This window comes from Saimiri boliviensis, chromosome 13, assembly GCF_048565385.1.
Source record: "Saimiri boliviensis isolate mSaiBol1 chromosome 13, mSaiBol1.pri, whole genome shotgun sequence".
In the NCBI taxonomy this organism is placed as follows: domain Eukaryota; kingdom Metazoa; phylum Chordata; class Mammalia; order Primates; family Cebidae; genus Saimiri; species Saimiri boliviensis.
In genome coordinates this window covers 46,325,542-46,345,489 of record NC_133461.1, presented here as the reverse complement: position 1 = coordinate 46,345,489, position 19,948 = coordinate 46,325,542, and positions in this window count along the sequence as shown.

Genomic DNA, 19,948 nt, shown 5'->3' with positions numbered 1-19,948 from the left:
AAAAAGAATGAAATCACGTCTTCTGCAGACACATGGATGGAAATGGAGGCCATTAACCTACGTGAAATAACTCAAAAACAGAAAGTCGAATACCGTATGGTATTCATGGAATATAGGTAGAATTTAAACAGTGGGTACACGTGGGCATACAGAGTGGAATAATAGACACTGGGGACTCCAAAAGTTGGGAAGGTAGGAGAAAGTAAGGATTGAAAATTTCCTACTGGATACAGTGTTCACTATCCCGGTGATGGATGCACTAAAAAGCCTAGATGTAACTGCTATGCAATCTACACGTGTGAAAAATCCATGGCCAGGCTTGGTGGTTCATGCCTATAATCCCAGCACTTTAGAAGGCCAAGGCAGGATGATTGCTTGAGCCCAGGAGTTCTAGGCCAGCCTGAGCAACATAGTGAGACCTCGTCTTTACACACACACACACACACAAAAAAAAAAAAAATTAGAAATTAGCTGGCTATGGTGGTGTACACCTGGGTTCTCAGCTACCTGGGAGGCTGACGTGGGAAGGAAGATCAGCAGAGCCCAGGAATTTCAAGGCTGCTGTGAGCCATGACTGTGCCACTGTACGCCAGCCTGGATGATAGGAGACTGTTTTTAAAAAAATTAAAATTTAAAAATCCTGCACTTGTATCCCTGAAATATTCAAAAACAAAAACAGAAACTTAAATAATAATAAAATGCATTTCTTTTAAATATCAAATAAATAAAAGCAAAATACTTGAAATTAGACTATTCCAGAAAATTGTTGACATGTTTGTTTCCCTCACAATTTGATACTTTGGTCTCCTTTATGAAACTGTGAAACCTCTGAGCCAAAAGCTTTGTCTTTCTGCATTCTTGTGTCTTTAGTACATATCATAATGCTTCTAGATGACAGGTGTATGACTGTTGTTAACTGAATAGCATACCATACATCAATAGACATTTTCCCCAACATTCTATTGGGAAACTTTTCACACACATAGCAAACTGAAAGAATTTTCAGTGTGCACTTGGATTTCCACCACCAAGATTTCACCATTAGCATTTTACTGTTCTCGGTTTATTATATATCTATCCATGTCTCTGTCCATTCATCAATCCATCTTATTTCTCTTGGTGAATTTCAAATTAAATTACAGCCATAAGTATACATCAGTATACTGAACACATTCACCTTATTTCTCCTGGTGAATTTCAAATTAAATTATAGCCATAAGTATACATCAGTATACTGAACACACACACACACACACACACACACACACACACACATATACACACACACACACACACATATATATTATATAATTAACTAGAGTTCAAGATTTATTTGCATTTTTTCTTCTAAGGCAAAATTATATAGCCTGAAACACACCAATTTTAAGTGTACATTTACCAAGTTTTGGAGAATGCACACACCCGTGTAACCCAAACCCCTTCCAAGATGTGAAAATGACCATGACCCCAGAAAATGCCAATGCCTCTTCCTGCTCAGCCCTCGTCTCTATCCCCCAGAGGCAATGACTTTTTATTTAAATTTTTTTTAGTTTTGCCTCTCCTAGAACTTTATATAAATGGAGCCATATAGTGTGTACTCCAGAATAGACTTCTATCACTCAGCATAACTTTTTGAGATTCATCTAGGTTGTATGTACCAGTAATACATTTGTTTTTGTAGAAAAGAAATTATTTTGCAATAGAATGCAATAGCATTCTTTTGTCTAATTATGCCAAAGCTGCTTTTCCATTCTCATTTTGGTGGACACCTAGGCTGTCTCCAGTATTGTGTTATCAAAAATGAAGCTGCTATGAACATTCATGTTCAAGCCTTGATGGCCAAATGTTTTCATTTCTCTGGGGCAAATACTGAAATTGCTGGCTCATAGGGTAAATGTATGTGTAGACATTTTCTATAAGCTTTTTTTTTTTTTTTAACAAAATGCCAGGCTATACTTGTCATGCTGTTTCTCTCCTAGTTTGCCAATTTATTTGTTTATTTTCTTGAGACAAGGTCTCGCTCTGTTGCCCAGGCTGGAAGGCAGTGGCACAATCATAGTTCACTGCAGCCTCAATCTCCCAGGCTCAAGTGATTCTCCTGCCTCCACCTCCCGAGTAGCTGGGACCACAGGCACACATCAGCACATCCTGCTTTTTTTTTTTTTTTTTTTTTTTTTTTTTTTTTTTTTTTTACTTTTTGTAAAGATGGGATTTGCTGTTGCCAAGTCTGGTCTTGAACTCTTGGGTTCCAATGATCCTCCCACCTTGGCCTCCCAAAGTGCTAGGATTACAGGCGTGAGGCATTGCACCGGGACTAGCTTGCCAATTTAAAAGAAATCTCTAAGAGCACCCAAGGTCCGCTGAATGGCCTTCACCTCACTCGGAATTCTAGAGCCTCAGAGGATCTTTCCATTCCATATGATACACATCCAACCACACGCTCAACCAGCAGCTGACTGGATGAGAGAGAGGTACTGAGCCTAAAAGTAGCCATCTACAGGTTGTCTAGAAACCCAAGAGACAGACTGTTCAGAGATCTACCCACAATGGGATGATGATGAATAATCAATCCAGTTAACTCCCTTCTCTGAGAATTAGAAATGGAGACACTCAGAAGAAACATTTAGTTAAAGGTGGACACAGAAGGAAAAAGACACACAAGCGAAGCATTCTTCAGACTTCTTTAAGAGCAGCTAAATGGCTGGTTAAATTGACATGTGGAAATTCGTGCTTTTCTGAGGAATGAGCTCTGTCACCCAGGAGTTTTTCTTGCAAAAAAGGACAAATAAAATTCCCACATAATCTAGAGCGCTCTAAGGAAGCATAGAAAAATCCACGTTGTTGCTAGTTTTAAGACTTATAGTCTTAAAAATCAGAGAAATTTGTTAAGGATTTATAGTCCTACAAGTTAGAAAAATCTGCCTAACTGATCCACATTGAGAAGCTGAAATGAAACAAAAATAGATCATGATTAAAAAGAATATTCACTCAATATTTATGCTCCCTGCCCTGCCCTACCTGTCATACATACTCCAGTAATATTTGGCCATAAGTAAAAACCAGAGGGTTAGAAAAAGAAATAGGGTAAACTAAGACAAACTATAAAGGAAGTAAAAGGAAGCAGAGGAAAACAAATTCTTCATGTTCCTTTCCCCTTACTCCTGATACAGCTCTGATAACTGGGGTTGAAGAACATCTGCTACCAGATGTATCCTCTGATCATCTAATGACCTGATCCATGGAAAGAGAACCAAATTCTTCAGCCCAGCTTCTAGGATCTTACCTCAGGAGATCATCTCACAATTATGAAAAGATATGTATAAGGATGTTTGTTACCATGTTGTTTGTCATATAAAAATTGTAAACAAGGCCGGGCGCGGTGGCTCAAGCCTGTAATCCCAGCACTTTGGGAGGCCGAGGCGGGTGGATCACGAGGTCAAGAGTTCGAGACCATCCTGGTCGACATGGTGAAACCCCGTCTCTACTAAAAATACAAAAAATCAGCTGGGCATGGTGGCATGTGCCTATAATCCCAGCTACTCAGGAGGCTGAGGCAGGAGAATTGCCTGAACCCAGGAGGCGGAGGTTGCGGTGAGCCGAGATCGCGCCATTGCACTCCAGCCTGGGTAACAAGAGCGAAACTCCGTCTCAAAAAAAAAAAAAAAAAAATTGTAAACAGCAGGTTATTGGTAGAGTTCATTCAAAGTCAGCTCTGTGGGTCGAGTGCCAAAGTCAGCTCTTTGGGTTGAGTGCAGTGGCTCACGCCATAATTCCAGCACTTTGAGAAACTGAGGCGGGAGGATCACCTGAGGTCAGGAGTTCAAGACCAGCCTAGCCAACATGGTGAAACCCCATCTCTACTAAAAATACAAAAGTTAGCTGGGTGTAGTGATGGATACCTCTAATCCCAGTTACTGGGGTGGCTGAGGCAGGAGAATTGCTTGAATCTGGGAGGCAGAGGTTGCAGTGAACTGAGATCACACCACTACATTACAGCCTGGGTGACAGAGTGAGACTCCATCTCAACAACAACAACAACGAAATCAGCTCTGTGCAGTGCTACATGTGGATTAATGAGGCGTTTGAGTTACAAGACAGAGATCCTCCCAAACTCCTTTTGGTAATTGCAAGAGAACCTGGAATAGATCTACCTACCACACTATCTGACCTTTCTAAACTTGTGTGTCACTTACAAGATCTATTGCTTCACTTTTTAGATGAGCAAGCCAAAGGTGAAGTTCATGCAACTGTAGCGCACCTGTACACAGGTAAAGCTTTCAGACACAATGGCCTCTGTTACTCAAGGATTCTTACCCAGGTCAAAAGGTATTGTACTTCAAGCAGTCTTTAAGAGAGAAAATTCAATGTGCATTTCCCTTTGGAATAATAATACTCTGGAGCACAGAGAGAACCTGGTACATGACACTGGTGACGGCGATCACACCACTAATAAAGAATACAGGCTGCACGGAGTACCTTAGTGGTGACAGTGATCACACCACTAATAAAGAATCGAGGCTGCAGTGGGTACCTTAGTGATGACAGTGATTAAAGCACTAATAAAGAATCCAGGTTGCACAGGGTACCTTAGTGGTGACGGCGGTCACACTACTAATAAAGAATCCAAGCTGCATGGGGTACCTTAGTGGTGACGGCGGTCACACCACTAATAAAGAATCCAGGCTGCACGGGGTACCTTAGTGGTGACAGTGATTACAGCACTAATAAAGAATCCAGGCTGCACGGGGTACCTTAGTGGTGATGGCGGTCACACCACTAATAAAGAATCCAAGCTGCACAGGGTACCTTAGTGGTGACAGTGATTACAGCACTAATAAAGAATCCAGGCTGCACGGGGTACCTTAGTGGTGACAGTGATTACAGCACTAATAAAGAATCCAGGCTGCAAGGGGTACCTTCTCTGACAGGCCCTATGCTGAGCATTTATCATACTGTTGTCTGATTTTGTCCTCATACCAGTCCTAGTGATCAGTACTATTATTCTGCCCCCATTTGATGGGTGAGTAAGAGTTGGAAAAGATGCCGGTGGTTTGTCTCACGGTTGTTGCGTCATCAGACAGTTCACCCCAGCTAAAGAAAGGATGAGGGGAACGAGAAAAAAAGTCAAGGATAGGGGCACTTCAGAACTCCAGAAAACCGTTTGTTACCTCTTCCAATGTTTGGATTTGTTGGGACACAGAAAAGCTGTTTAAAAGCAATTCAAGACCCAAAGTTGTAGAAGTGTGGGGTTTTTTTTCTTTAAATGCCCAAAACTATTTTTCGTCTCTAAAAGAAAGCACAGGGTAGAAATTTCCATTCACCTGTGACTGGCTAATCTTTAGCTATCACTTAGCAACTGGGTAACAAATAAAGGTTGGCAAAGCCAGGCTGATTAGCATTCCTTTTTAGTCAAAAGATCAGCTATTACAAGACACAGTCAATATCTCTGAGGCTTACAGGAGATGGAAAAGGTCAGACAAAGTTGCTATTGGTTTTGGTTTGGTTTTGTTTGTTTTGTGGGGTTTTTTTCCCCCTTCAGAGCGAAACAAATTTTCTTTGTTTATTTGGTTTATAAAACTCATATGATCTTTGCAAAAGAACAGATCCTGGACTGTGGGGAGGGTCCCCAGCTTGCTCAGTAGAGCTTCTCTGTTTTTCTGCCTCTACGGAAATCCACACTAGCCCAGGTTAATGAAGATAGGCCATGAAATGCTTTGAAGTCTCTACAAAAAAACTGACTACAATAGCTTTTCACCAGTGGGGAAAATAGCAGCAATAATTTGCAGTAAAAAGAAAAACACATTTACAATCACAAAGAGAATTAAAAGAAGCTTGAGAGAGGTCAACTAGTCCAATCCTCCCATTGGGAGATACCTGCCAACCTGTGAAAGGAGGGAATGGGGCCAACATCTTATATCATTCTTGGTTATCCACTCCTAGGGTTCACAGTATATGTGTCAGGAAGTTCTTTCTTATGTGTCACTGGAGTCCCTTTCGCTATTGTTTCAAGCCGAGGCATCAGTCTTTCTTAGAAATTATCTTAGTCTTGCTTGATGTGCATAATAAATTCATAAAGACCTTTCTCTCCTGCAGGTTCAATTTTTAAATCCACTGGGTCTGGCAGCAGGATTGCACTTTCTAAGTCCAGAACAAAGAAAGATTTATAACACGGCCCTTGCCCACAAGGAGCTCATGTTCTCATGGCGTAAAGCAGAGGTTTAAAGAAATGATGGCAGCAGAATGTGATTGTGTAAATTTCTGATAGTCTTTGTTTTCAAAACTTTGCATTTTGATATCTGTACGTTTGAGATTACCTTATTTTTCCATTTCAAAATTTTAGCTATAATTTTATTACAAAATTTTATTAGTCATTTCCACTGATGGGGTTGGGGCAGTGCGGGGGTGCAGGAATAACAGAATAGGCTTGTCATCTAGTGGCAAAATGAGATAAAAAGAACACCAAACTACCAGAATCTTGTATCTACATGGAGGAGGAACAGGAATATATTTCCTGGATTCAAGGTATCAAAAATTGTAAGATGCAGTTTTTTTTGGTTTCGCATGAGAACCAAAAGACCAAAAATGGAAACAAATATAACAAATATATGCATCATCTGGATTTTAGAAGTCCTAGGGGAAGTGCGGGGCATCTGAAGGAAGCATGCTCACTGCTCACTACTTTCTCACTAACACTTGGCAGCTGATGACGAGTGGTGACTGCGGCTAATGGTGGGGATTACCATGCACCCGGTCCCTGCAATATGCTGAATATTTCACAATTGTCCACAGAAGGGACATTATTTTTGCCATTTAACACCTGGGGAATGAGAGGCTCAAGAAAGGATCCACTCCTGACTTTAGAGCCAGCACTGAAACTCATGAGGCTGGCTTACGGAGTTCACAATTGTTCTACTCTCCTGAGCTCCCTTCTGCTTTCTCTGCAAACTTTCTCAGCGCTTTCCTTGAACTCTCCCAGGCATATAGACAAGGTCTGATGACTCTAATTATTGGACTTTCCCACATACTCCAGTTCACTACCCACTCCTGGGCCAGATCCATGAGCCTATCGGCTCCTAAAACCGTTCCACCTCAGAAACCTCCATGTCAAGCGCCAGGGTATGGCTCTATTCTTATCACCTCTTCTCTGGTGACTTCTAGAAACTCCTCCCTGCTTATAGATGCCCCCTAATTTGCAGACACCCTCTAAGCTGTCCTGAGATAGCACCCTGATTCCTTCACAGGCTTGGCATGAAATTCAGGAAACCTGGAGTGTTCCAGAAGGCAACATGGAGATGCAGAGAGAACAGGTGGCCCAGGTCAGGAGATGAGGCCAGAGAGGTGGCCCCCTCATCAACAGAGGTAAACATCAGAGGCCTTGAAATTCAGCGGCAAGTCTCAGCATATTGGTCCAAAGGACATGCGGAACTGGACACATGTCAAGAAAGAATGGTGCAGAACGTTTGAGGACAGCCTAGCTATTCCACAGCAGACACCAGCATGCTGAGAGAGGCCCATCCCTCCAGGAGTATGGGTAGGTCTCTCCCTGTATCCAGGAGCATTTTATGAAGACAGGAGGGAGAGGCAAGACAGCTTAAGTTAACCCCGAAATGACAGCTTTAAAACCCTAAGACACAGAATTTTCTTGCGTTGGCAATCTTCAGTAGTATCCCATCCCAGCCTCCAGAATTGGTAGAAATGGGGCTCTAAACATCAGTTACAGAAAACAAATGAAGGCCAACTCTATGCAGATTTGAATAGCAGCATGTATCTATCAGCATGCGTTCAGGAAAGTAGAGTCACCGTGGATATCATGGAAGAAGAGACTTAGGATAGGGATTAGACCTGACACAACTGTGGGAGAAGCTGGGACGACAGAAATCTGGCAGGGGAAGTGAGAGTATCAGAGAAAACTCACTGTCTGGTCCTCCTGAAGCCCTGGCCAAGTGGACACACCAGAGCTTGCTAGGGATCAGGAAAGGAAGGCCAAGTGCTGCTCGGCTGCTGAAATAGGGTGACAGTGCAGGAGCTGGAGGTGTGGGTAGGGAGCTTGTCCACTGCAGGCCTACGGCCAAGTGGCTGGTGCTGGGCCAACAGTCAGAAAGAAGAGCTGGACATGGCGAGGAACAGAGCAAAGACGGGCTGGGACCTGCAGGGCATATGCCCATCTGATGGCCACGATATCAGCCTGCAAAGAGTTCCAGAGGAAAACAACGGCTATTTCTCTTCTGCCTCTCAAATCTCATGCAAGTGTCTCTTTTGACCAACTCTATTTAGGATCCACAGAGGGAAGGAATTCTGAAAAATATAGTTCTAACACAGCCAAAGCTGACCGTGGAACGATCCAGCACCCTGTGTACATTTCAGTCCTGCTCCAGGATTTATAGCTTTGCAGTAAGTTATTAGACGCATGAACACATGGCAGTGCCAAACAGCACTGGCTGAATTCAGAGAAAGCCATGGGAAAGTTGACTCTGAGGTGGACCCAATATATTTTCTGTCTAAATTTTTTTTCATGCACTGAACATTCATCACACGGTAGCTGACATGTAACAGATTCTCTGACGAGCGATATACTTCATGACCTATGCATGCTCTGCTACTGACACCAACATTTCCCCCAAACCTTCCTTCTTTCTTAGCAGAGAGTTCTCAACCAGGACCTGCCACCTCCAGTTATTCACAAGCAGCAGCGGAAGAGGAAATACCAGCTTCCTGTTTGCCTCACATTCAGGATTTCAAGAATAGTTCTGGTGAGTCAATAACTGTTCTTTCAACAAGGATGGAGAGCAATTGAAAAGATTGGTTGTGACGTGAAACTGCAGTGTGGTTACAATTTCCTTATATTTTCTAAGCAAGACCTTAAAGGCTCTGGAACATTAAAACGCTGTGGCAGGCACTGTCATTGTGTCTTAATGGTACTCTTAAGAGTGTCTTAATGGCACTCTTAACAATAGCCATTTCCTGGGATTGTCTTCCTTTCTGGATGATAAAACCCAAAATGCCAGGCACTGGCTGTCCTACCATCACACGTAGCCAGGACCTGCCTGTGTCCCAATCCTGGCTCACAGGATCAGAAGGAAAGTTGTGAAAAGGTGTCGCTTTCTCCCTGATAAAAAGAAATGTCCTTTTCCCACCTCAGGCTTCTGCAGAAGACAGCTCTGGTGGCCGTCTTGAGAACTGTGAGAGAAGTCAAGAGAATCACAGAGAAGCAAAACCCAGACCCATGACATGGCTGACATTGTGAGACACCCTGCAGCCACCTACTGCTTGACTCCTCTCATGCCAGAGGATCACGCCACTCTTGGGAAGGCGTTCTTGGGTAGATGCACACCGACACTTAGGCCTGACGCATTTTTAACATTTCCAGTTTTGCAAGGGATGCACTGCTTTTTTGCAGCCCACTTGACTTAACGAGGGTGCCTGAGCAAGCCTGCTTAGGGCCACGGAGAAACCCACATGCTCTGCACGCCATCTCCATGCTTCGCTCAGGCTGCTGCTCACGTTCCCTGCCAGACTCTGCCACCTCCTGGCCTTGCTACTTTCTCTCACCAGAAATTTGCTCTGAACCTTGGCTTCTGCTGACTCTTAATCAGCAGGCTTTGGATGTATTACCACAGCTTTGCCCCTTGTTCTCCTTCAGAATAAGAATTCCATTTCCTGCCTCATGCATCCTAGTATGCCGGGTAACCCCTATGCCCCAGCCTTGATACTGCCAGGCTGGGTCCACCTCATGCCCACCAAACCTGTCCCACTCCACTCCTCCTATGGGCACGAAGAAGATGTAGGGTTAGTCCATACGACTATGTATAAAAAAGCTTCCTGGGAATTTTTCCAGAGTCACAATAGTTTTTCACCTGGGTGCTCAGTGGTTCATGCCTGCAATCTCAGCACTTTGGGAGGCCGAGGCAGAAGGACCATTTGAACCCAGGAGTTTAAGACCAGCCAGGGAAACATAGTGAGACCCTGTCCCAATAACAAAAAAATTAATAAAACAAAATTAAAAACAATGTTTTCCCCTAATGTAATTCCTTAAAGTTGAATGTATAAACACCAAAAAGGGGAAGTTTGAAAATCAGATATAGTACCAAGAAGAAATCAATACCCAGAGAAGGAATAACATCAAATTCATTCAAGTCCTAACCTCTTCTTCTGTGTGAGCTCTGTATTTGTTTATGTGGAGGTCTTCTACAGGAAGTGCTGGGGCAATACTGTTACCTGTTAATGCACATCATGCATTTGACAAATTATATTTTTCTTCCACTGCATGCTAAATGCTGTCATTATCAATATAGAGAATGTAGTTAAACATCCACAGGAGGCACAGGTGAGAATTTCACTGCCATCAATTTCAAAGCTAAACCCTGATGTCAGTCATTATTTTTAATATTTATGAGTTATAATTAGGGCATCCAATTTGTCTTGAGTTTGCACATCATTATGCCTCACAATAAAAAGTAAGCAGGATCTTGGTGCCTGAATTTTGTTAATCATTCTTCTTGGTTGGGGACCTTAATCTTGGCTTCAGCTCTGACATTAAATTAAATAAACTTGCACACAAATTATTCTAAGTGCCTTATTTAGCCTGCCATGAAGAACAGGGCCTGGCAGTGAGGCATTTCCCCGTTACCTGCACCTGAGCTAGTCCCTGATCTGGCGCTATCACTTCTGCAGTCAGGCCTGGTAAGGTTTGCAGTTCTGCCCCCTGCCCCAGGAATCCATATCCAGGTCTCTGAGTGCTATCCCTTCTCCTGGGCCTACCCTCTGCCCCAACAACCCTCACACCCAACTGCTACTCCATCACTGATCAGGTCCCTGTACGGAGCTATTTCCAAGTGGTAAACTGCACTTAGCGCTATCATTTGGCTATTTGTCCCCTCCACACCTCATGTTGAAATTTGATCCCCAGTGTTGCAGATGGACCCTAGTGGGAGGTGTTGGGGCCATGGGGGCGGATCCCTTATGAATTAATGAGTGCCCTCCTTTGGGGATGAGTGAGTTCTTACCGTTAATGCCCATGATAAATGGTTCTTAAAAAGAGCCTGGCACCGCCCCCTCTCTCTTGTTTCCTCTCTGGTCATGGGATCTCTGCACACACCAGCTCCCCTTCACCTTCTGCCATGAGTGGAAGCAGCCTGAGGCCCTCGCCAGAACCAGATGCTGCCACCATGCTTCTTATACAGCCTACAGAACTGTGAGCCAAATGAACCTCTTTTCTACATAAATTACCCGGTTTCAGGTATTGCTTTATAGCAACACAAAATGGAGTAGGACACCTAGACATCCAGGTTTATCAACGTAGACACATATATACAAGCATTTTCACACATAGCTTGCTACAATGTGCGTGTCACTGGGGCTCTTTCATCTATACACTCGGAAAAAAGTGTCTGCTTCGTTTTCATTTTGGCTTTGCTCACCTCAGCTTCTTTCTTTATTTCTGACACCAACTCAAGAAAGGGGCACTTTGATTCAATCACCCAAGAAAATCATTCCCAAATGACCTTGGGACCATATTTTCATTCTCATTTAAAGTTATCTAAAATTATTTAAAAGAATGGAAAATAATAAGAAACAGAAAAACCTAATAGCTTGGAACAACATGTATTCACTGATTTTGTTTACTACTACCTCCATCTACGGGAGTTATTTTTAGCAAGATTTTTTTTTTTTTTTTTTTGAGACAGAGTCTCACTCTGTCACCTAGGCTAGAGTGCAATGGTGCCACTCAGCTCACTGCAACCTCTGCCTCCCAGTTTCAGCTCTTCTCCCGCCTCAGCCTCCCGAGTAGCTGGGATTACAGGCACGCAGCTAATTTTTTGTATTTTTAGTAGAGATGGGGTTTCACCATGTCGGCCAGGCTGGCCTTGAACTCCTGACCTGAAGTAGTCTGCCCACCTCGGCCTCCGAAAGTGCTGGGATTACAGGCGTGAGCCGCCACAGTTGCCCTGCAAGATTCTTTTTTATTGAGGCAATTAAAAGTTAGAGGATAAGAAATGACTGTATAAAAATAGGAGCAAATAGAAAATGAGAAAGGCTGGGCACAGTGGCTCATGCCTGTAATCCCAGCACTTTGGGAGGCCAAGGCTGGTGGATCACCTCAGGTCAGAAGTTCAAGACCAGCCTTGCCAACATGGTGAAACCCCACCTCTCCCAAAAATACAAAAAATTAGCTGGGCATGGTGGTGGGCCCCTGTAATTCCAGCAACTTGTGAGGCTGAGGCAGGAGAATCCCTTAAACCTGGGAGGCGGAGGTTGCAGTGAGCCATTGCACTCCATCCTGGGTGACACCACAAGACTGCATCTCAAAAAAAGAGAAAAGAAAAAGAAAGAAAGAAAAGAAAATGAGAATCTTACTGGTCTCAGCCCTCAAGTAAAAGAAAAGGGCAGGGCTAAGTTAGCAGAGTGATTAGGAAACTTATTCCACAACCCTATTGCCTAAATAGCAAGGGGCAAACATTAAGATTCGGGTATTTTCCTCTTGGTCTCCATGTGGATTATGTCCCCCACGAGGGAAACCTGGACACATATTTATAGCAGCTTTATTTATAATTTGGCATAGTTGATTTCAAAACTTAGAAGCAACCACGTTGCCCTTCAAAAGGCGAGTGGATAAACAAATTGGAGCACATCCATACAACAAAATACAATTCAACGATAAAAAGAAATGAGGTGTCAGGCCATGAAAACACAAAGAAATCTTAAATGCATGCTGCTAAGTGAAAGAGGCTAATCTGAAAAGGCTACATACTATATGATTCCAACTGTCTGACATTCTGGAAAATGTAAAACCATGGAGACAGTAAAAAGACCGGTGGTTGCCAGGAGCTGCAGGTGAGGGAAGGAAAGAGAGAGGGATAAATAGGTTTAATACAAGGGGATTTTAGAGCAGCGAAACTATTCCATAAGATACAGTGATGGTGGTTAAGTGTTATCATGCATTGGTCAAAACCTCATTCAACACAGAGCGGATCCTAATGTAAACTATAGATGCAGTTGAGAATAATGCATCAGTGTTGGCTCTCAATGATAACAAATGCACCTCACTGATGCAAGATGTTTATCATCAGGGGAAGCTGTCAGGTGGCAGATTTAAGGAGATCCACTGGATAAAGGGGGTAAATGATGTATAGGAGATAAAAAACAAGACCGGGCTGAAAGAAGGCAACATATTGGAAAGAGGTTTTATAAAAAGCCATTCAAGTGAAGAAATAGAAGGATAGACTGAGAGCCGATTCTTTGTTAAACCCGTGCTTTCCAGATCTTGCTCTTCCAATCTTTACCAATCTTCAGGAATACAGAGGAGGAACCAGACACTCTGGGAGACCTGAGATTCACCTACACACCTAGAAGGTGGTAACAGCAGGGTTTGGATAAGGTCTGTCTGACTCAGAGCTCCTGATCCTTCCTCCACCCTACCTTACCTTTATCCCCTTACAGAAGACCCCAGCTTGTCTTCTAGTTGGGACAGGTGTAGCCACGGAAGTACTAGGAACCACTTAACAGTTATTCCCAGCAGCTGCCTAAGGAGATTTTTCTCTGCAAGAACAGAGGATAATGAATTCTCCTAATGAATGAGAGAAATCCCAGAGGTAGAGATGCAAACATCCAAAAAAGTTCAGTCACGGTAGCCCAGCAAGATAGCATCGACTGACGAGTCTACTGCCTTTAGAGAGGAGGAGTGATTTCTGAGAGCCTCTCGCTGAGCATTCCCTGCTGATCTGGCAGCTCCAGCTTAGCGCTCAGAGGAAGCCACAATGAGAAGACCAATTTTCCAGTCCTAAGAAGAGACACATCCCCTTCTGTGCATACATTCCTCTCTTATTCACTGTTTTCACGCAGCCCCCTGCAGCCTGCATAAGGCTTGAAATTGCAACCCTTATACATTCAAGTCCAGATTATCCTTCTTAAAGGGAATCAACCATTCTTGAAATCCCCAGATAATCCCCCAACTTCATTTGTACCATTTTTTTGTACTGCTTTCCCAGAAAGTTCAAGCCCTAGACTGAAAGAACACACGAAGTAAAATTGATGGCTTTGAATGGCAAATCCCAGCCAAGAATCCAACCGAACATGATGTACCAGGGCCCAAGCATGCTTCCCGTTCCCCACTAGCTACCAGCTCCCAGGCCCCTTCCTCCTCAGACTGCCGTGGGCCCATGCAGACAGCCCTAGAGGAGGCGAGGAGGCTTCCTCCAGGTGGGACAAGGTCTGGGTGAGGGTGGCAGGCACAGTGCAGACTCCTCCTGCAAGCCCACATCAGGGAACAATCTGGCTACCTCCGAGGTTGGGATCTTAATCTCTGATTTGGCTCTAAAAGCTGCTCAGGCAGTACCCAGTGCAATAACTGTGGGGCCAAATCAAGAAGTATCTAGCAGGAGAGAGTTTCCAGAACAATTGTGCTGAGGGTGCTACAAACTGAGCATTGAGCCTATGGACTCTAGCCCCTGGATGGTCTAGAGGGCCCAGGATCCCACTTTAACCTGTTCTCCCAGCCAAGCAGGAGCAAACCACATCTGACTTAATATACTCTTGCAGAAGATCTACCTACTCTATGCTTCTTCACAGTCTCTGCTGGAGCCACTAGCAAGGTATAAGGGCTTGTACAAGGTACAAGCTCACAGGATGGACACGTGGGAGAGAAGGGGGAAAGGGAGGAAAGAGAGAAGGAGGGAAAGCGGGAAAGCGAAAACGGTCTCTACGTGGGCAAAGGGTAATGAAAATTTCACTGATAGGACTCCCTTCTCCTTCTCCCTGCTTCATTTCTGTCTTTGAATCTTATCGTTTACTCTAGACTTCGGTGAAACCTCCTCCACCAAGTCTTCTTTAATGCCACAACTGAACACTGAGATCCCCCCATTTCCCACGTGTGTTAGGCAATTTCGGTCTGCACCACTAACAGAGCACTTTATCACAGGCCTCTGGTTTTAAGTATATAACCTGGTTCCTGACACACTCTCCAAACAGGAGGCTTCGCTTGCTCAAGGACAGTAATGCTAGACATTTCCTTATAGCCAAGACCTAGGACTGCTCTTCACTCTCAAGATGGGCAGTCACTCACTCACTCACTCACTGAACTCCCTCCCACATCCCAGCAAGCTCTCAGCTATGCAGCACTGGCAGGAGAAGCCTCGAGAGCTCCCCTTCAGGACCAAGGGAAGGTGCTCCTGTTCCCCATCTCTGGGTCCCCAGAGTCTGAGGCACAAAGATATAGCAGAAGGCCTGCTAGTCCCTGGCCTAAGCATTTCAGGTGGTCTGGAGCTGATATTCATCCAGAATGGGTTACTGTTTTTCAAAGACACACACACACATTTGATTTATAAAATACAAGCCAGGGGACTTACACCTGTAATCCCAGCACTTTGGGAGACCACAGTAGGAGGATGGCTTGAGTTCAGGAGACTGAGACCAGCCTGGGCAACATGAAAAGGCATTGTATATTTTTTTCTTTTTTTCTTTCTTTCTTTCTTTTTCTTTTTTTTTTTTTTTTTTTTTTTTGAGACGGAGTCTTGCTGTATTGCCCAGGCTGGAGTACAATGGCGCGATCTTGGCTCACTGCAATCTCCACCTCCTGAGTTCAAACAATTCTCCTGTCTCAGCCTCCCAAGTAGCTGGGATTACAGGCAGCTGCCATCATACCCAGCTAATTTTTGTATTTTTGTAGATGCAAGCCTTCACCATGTTGGCCAGGCTGGTCTTGAACTCCTCACTTCAGGGGATCCACCCACCTCAGCCTCCCAAAGTGCTGGGATTACAGGTGTGAGCCACCGAGCCTAGTCAAGAGGCATTATCATTACAAAAATAATTGTTTAAAAATTAGCCAGGCGTGGCAGTGCATGCCTGTGGTACCAGCTACTTGGGAGGCTGAAATGGAAGGTTTGCTTGAGCACAGGAGGTTGAAGCTGCAGTGAGCTGTGTTCACACCACAGCACTCCAGCCTGGGTGACAAAATGAGACTCTGTCTCAAATAATAATTTAAAAAAATAAAATAAAATGCAAAGTCATTTCAAGCCATTACTGACTTTTTATTATACATTTATTTTTAAATAGGTAGATATTAGAAGTTCAGGTCCCAGGATTTTTTGACCTTTGAAAGAATTTCAATGTCATATTAGAACATTTTGGAACTACTGATCCATACACCGAATGTGGTTCCTCTCCTCATTCACAGTCAGGTGGCATGCTGCTAGCTGCAGCCAGAATCCAGGTTCACCATTTATGAACACATGGCTACTGAGTCTGCCAAAAATTCGCTTCTAAATTTGCAGAAGTTCAAAGCTTAGGGAAAAGTTTAAAGGCAACTGACGCAACTGTCACCCTTGACCAATTTGCTGGGAGCTAGAATCATACGCAATCAATAAATCTGACTTAAACAGTTCTATTTCAGTTTATAATCAACAATAAGGCCCAGATCCAATCCTCCTCTCTCGCCAGTGAGGATTATTCAGAGCATTTTCCTTGTGTAGCTAGGAAAAGGTGAGGACCAAGTTTCATAATATTCCGTGATATTAACAGACACAACAAAACTCTCTTCCCTTGACCCAGTTCACTGCCTTCATTTTCACAAAGTACTCGGTGCAATAGCCATTTAGCATAGTGTGTCCCACTAAAACAAACAGGAGCCTCATTTAGATGCCATTCTAACTCCTTACATTTCCACATGCTTATAAACTATGAGGCAACTGTCAAGTTAATAAATATCCAAATTCTGACAGACTTACATATTATATTTTGACATTGTATTTGCATTCGGAGCAAAAATGAAATGGGTCTTAGAACGAGTCACGATAAAGTGATTGCTATCCAAAAGTCTGGAATGTGGATCCAGACAGCCATGGGCTTGCAACTTTCTCCATCGAACAACAAACAGACTCAAGGATTAAAGTGCTCAAATAAAAATTAGGACAGGTCTGCCAACCCCCATTTGTACCTCCACCTGATTGAACCAGTAGTTATGAATGACTATGGCCCATAAATGGTGCTGTGCTGCTTATCCACTATTGAATGCAATCATCCCTAACAGACAGATGCTATTCTTGTCACTGTTTAACAGATAAGGACACTAAGCCTCAGAGGTTGTATAAGAAAACACAAGTTAATCAGCTAGTGCAAGTCAGACTCAGACCAAGATTTTCTGAAAATCCAAAGCCCATGCATGTTCCTGTTACACTACTTTGCCTCTCACGTGAAATATTATTTCTTTGCCTAGCCGCCCTCACAGCCAGGGTGGGTGTGCACAGATCTGTGTATGGCTCTAGTATAAGAAAGTGGGGAGATACTTAGAAGGCTCAAAAAATGGTGGCACCAAAAATTCAAACCATCCCCTGTACACAGGAGTCTCAGTTGAGTTTTTAAATCAATATTCCCTCAGCTGACCCTGATAAGACAGAAATTTCAAAAATCTAACATGCACAGACATTTTCCACTTACTCATGTAAATGTCTTAAAAACTCAGCAATGAGTGACCCTATGGAGCTCCAAGTACAAATGCTGTGTCTATTGCCTTTGAGGTCTCCAGACAGAGGCAGGCAGTGAAGGAAGGACTCTAGGGGATGGACATAATGCAAGGTAGGCAGCTTACCCATCTCAGGAGCTGGCTCCAACAGTACCACAGGGATGGAGGTAAGAGATTGCAAACACAGTGGGCTGACTGCAAGTGTGCTATTAGGGCGACTACTAACCCCAATCAGCAGCAATCACACTTGATCTTCAGGATGACTTTGGAGCAGTTCGCAGAACTAAACGGTAGAGAGAAGGCCAAGCGAGGTTATACATGACTTGGATAAAGCTATGGATAAATTAATTTTGTTTTCGTGTGCAAACATTTACCCCAGCTGAAGAATTATAGTGCTGGCATGAATATGCGTTAAAAGAACAGAAGCTGAATTGTGTTTCAAGGGAATTGTATTGACTACACAAGCAGCTAATGACATGGTTTTCTTCTCCGGCAGAATCAGCACTCATTTTCAGAGTGACCTTATAGTGTAAACTCTTTGAATTGAGAGCACAATGAACAAGCTCCTCTACTGAATTTATAAGTAACTATAACATGCCAGCACCAAGTCACTCTCTGGGCAACTCTTCTGCCTGTCGAAACCCAGGTTGATCATTGTTTGTGCACCAACCTTCCTAAGCCATTACAGTCTGCAAACAGATCTTTCTGTGCAGATTAGAGAGAGCCCACATGTTAATAGAACCCACATGTCACAGATCATTTGCTTTGCCTCTCTCAACACAGAACTTTAGCATCTGATTAGCAGAGGCCAGATGTCCTTCTTGGACACCTGGACAAGTGGATTTATTTCTAAGCAATCCATTTCTTAGAAATAATCCATTTCTTAGAGATAATCCAATTATTTCTAAGCAAAGTCAGAGGAAACCAGAGATAGTCATGTACCTGGGGTCCCCAGTCAGCCTAGCCCTTTTAATGTACCTAGCCATCCCTGAAGTCTTGCCCTGTAAACTAAATGGGAATTTGCCATTGCTGTCTTTAGAGGGGTTCGCAAAGCTATAGAATAAAATGACTACAATTTGAGATCAACTGACTCAAAAATTTTATCTCCTAGAGCGAAAAAAACTAAAGTCCAGAGAGTCAAAATGACCAGGCCAAAGTTACCCAGCTAGGAGGTGGCAAAGCTTTTAAAGAAACCAGACTCTAGATTCCATTGCCCAAACCTCACTCCTGGCTATTAGTTGAGTCTAAGACAATGGCTTTCAAACTTTCGCATCAGAATCATCTGGAGGGCTTGTTAAAACAGATTGCCAGGCCCCAGAGTTTCAGATTCAGTGTTTCTGGAGTAGGGCCCTAGAATTTACATTTCTAACAAGTTCCCTGGGGAATGGTGATACTCTTGATCTAGGGCTCACACTTGGAGAACCACTGAGGTAGCATGTGTGATTAGATAGGAGAAAGAAGTTGCTCATCTGACCCCATGGACATAAAAGATTTATCTAAAAACTTAAAGAAGTTTGTTCCAGCTTCCAAATCTGTTCTAAGCTATGTAAGTTAGGGGGAATCTATCTTCTAAAATGCACATTTTAGAGACTTTTAAATGTCACAGGGAAAGGCTTCTGTCCATCCGCTAAACAATACTAAAGAAGCTTTACATTTGAGTCTGAAGTTGAAGATGAAGAAATAATCCTCAGACAAATATAGGAGCCTAGGGAAAAGGATGGGTGGCCATGGAAAGGTGGGCACAGGCATGTGGGCGGTGAGATTGTCTGGCTGTGTCCCCACCCAAATCTCATCTTGAATTTTAGCTCCCCTAATTCCCACATGCTGTGGGAGGGATCCAGTAGGAGGTAATTGAATCATGGGGTCTGTTTCCTCCATACTGCTCTCATGGTAGTGAGTACATCAGCTCTCACGAGAGCTGATGGTTTTATAAGGGGTTTCCCCTTTCCCTTGGCTCTCATTCTCTCATGCCTGCTGCAATGTTAGATGTGCCTTTTGCCTTCTGCCCTGATTATCAGACCTCCCCAGCCACATAGAACTGTGAGTCCATTAAATCGCTTTTGAGTCCATTAAACCGCTTTTTCTTTATAAATTATCCAGTCTCAGGTATGTCTTTATCAGTCCAATGAAAACGAACTAATGCAGGTGGGGAAAGAAGGACACGATCAGTGGATGAAACAAGGAGCCCTGGGGCTCAGAAGCAGTCTGGCTCAGTTGGGCGCATGCAATCAAGAACGTGGGAAAATGGCAATTGGACTGTTGAGCTGGAATCAGGAATGCCAGAAACAGGGTAGAGGGCAATGCAAGTGTTGGTTCACTAAGAGAAGGCAAGACCCAGCTGTGACTGCGCTGACTCCATTCATTTATTGAATCATTCAGCAAGCATTTACTGGGCATTTCCTGCATGCTAGGCCCTGCACTAGGACTGGGGATGCAAAACGTAAGAAAGCATTGCCCAAGAAAGAGAAATCGTGAACACAAACAACTCTGATGGAA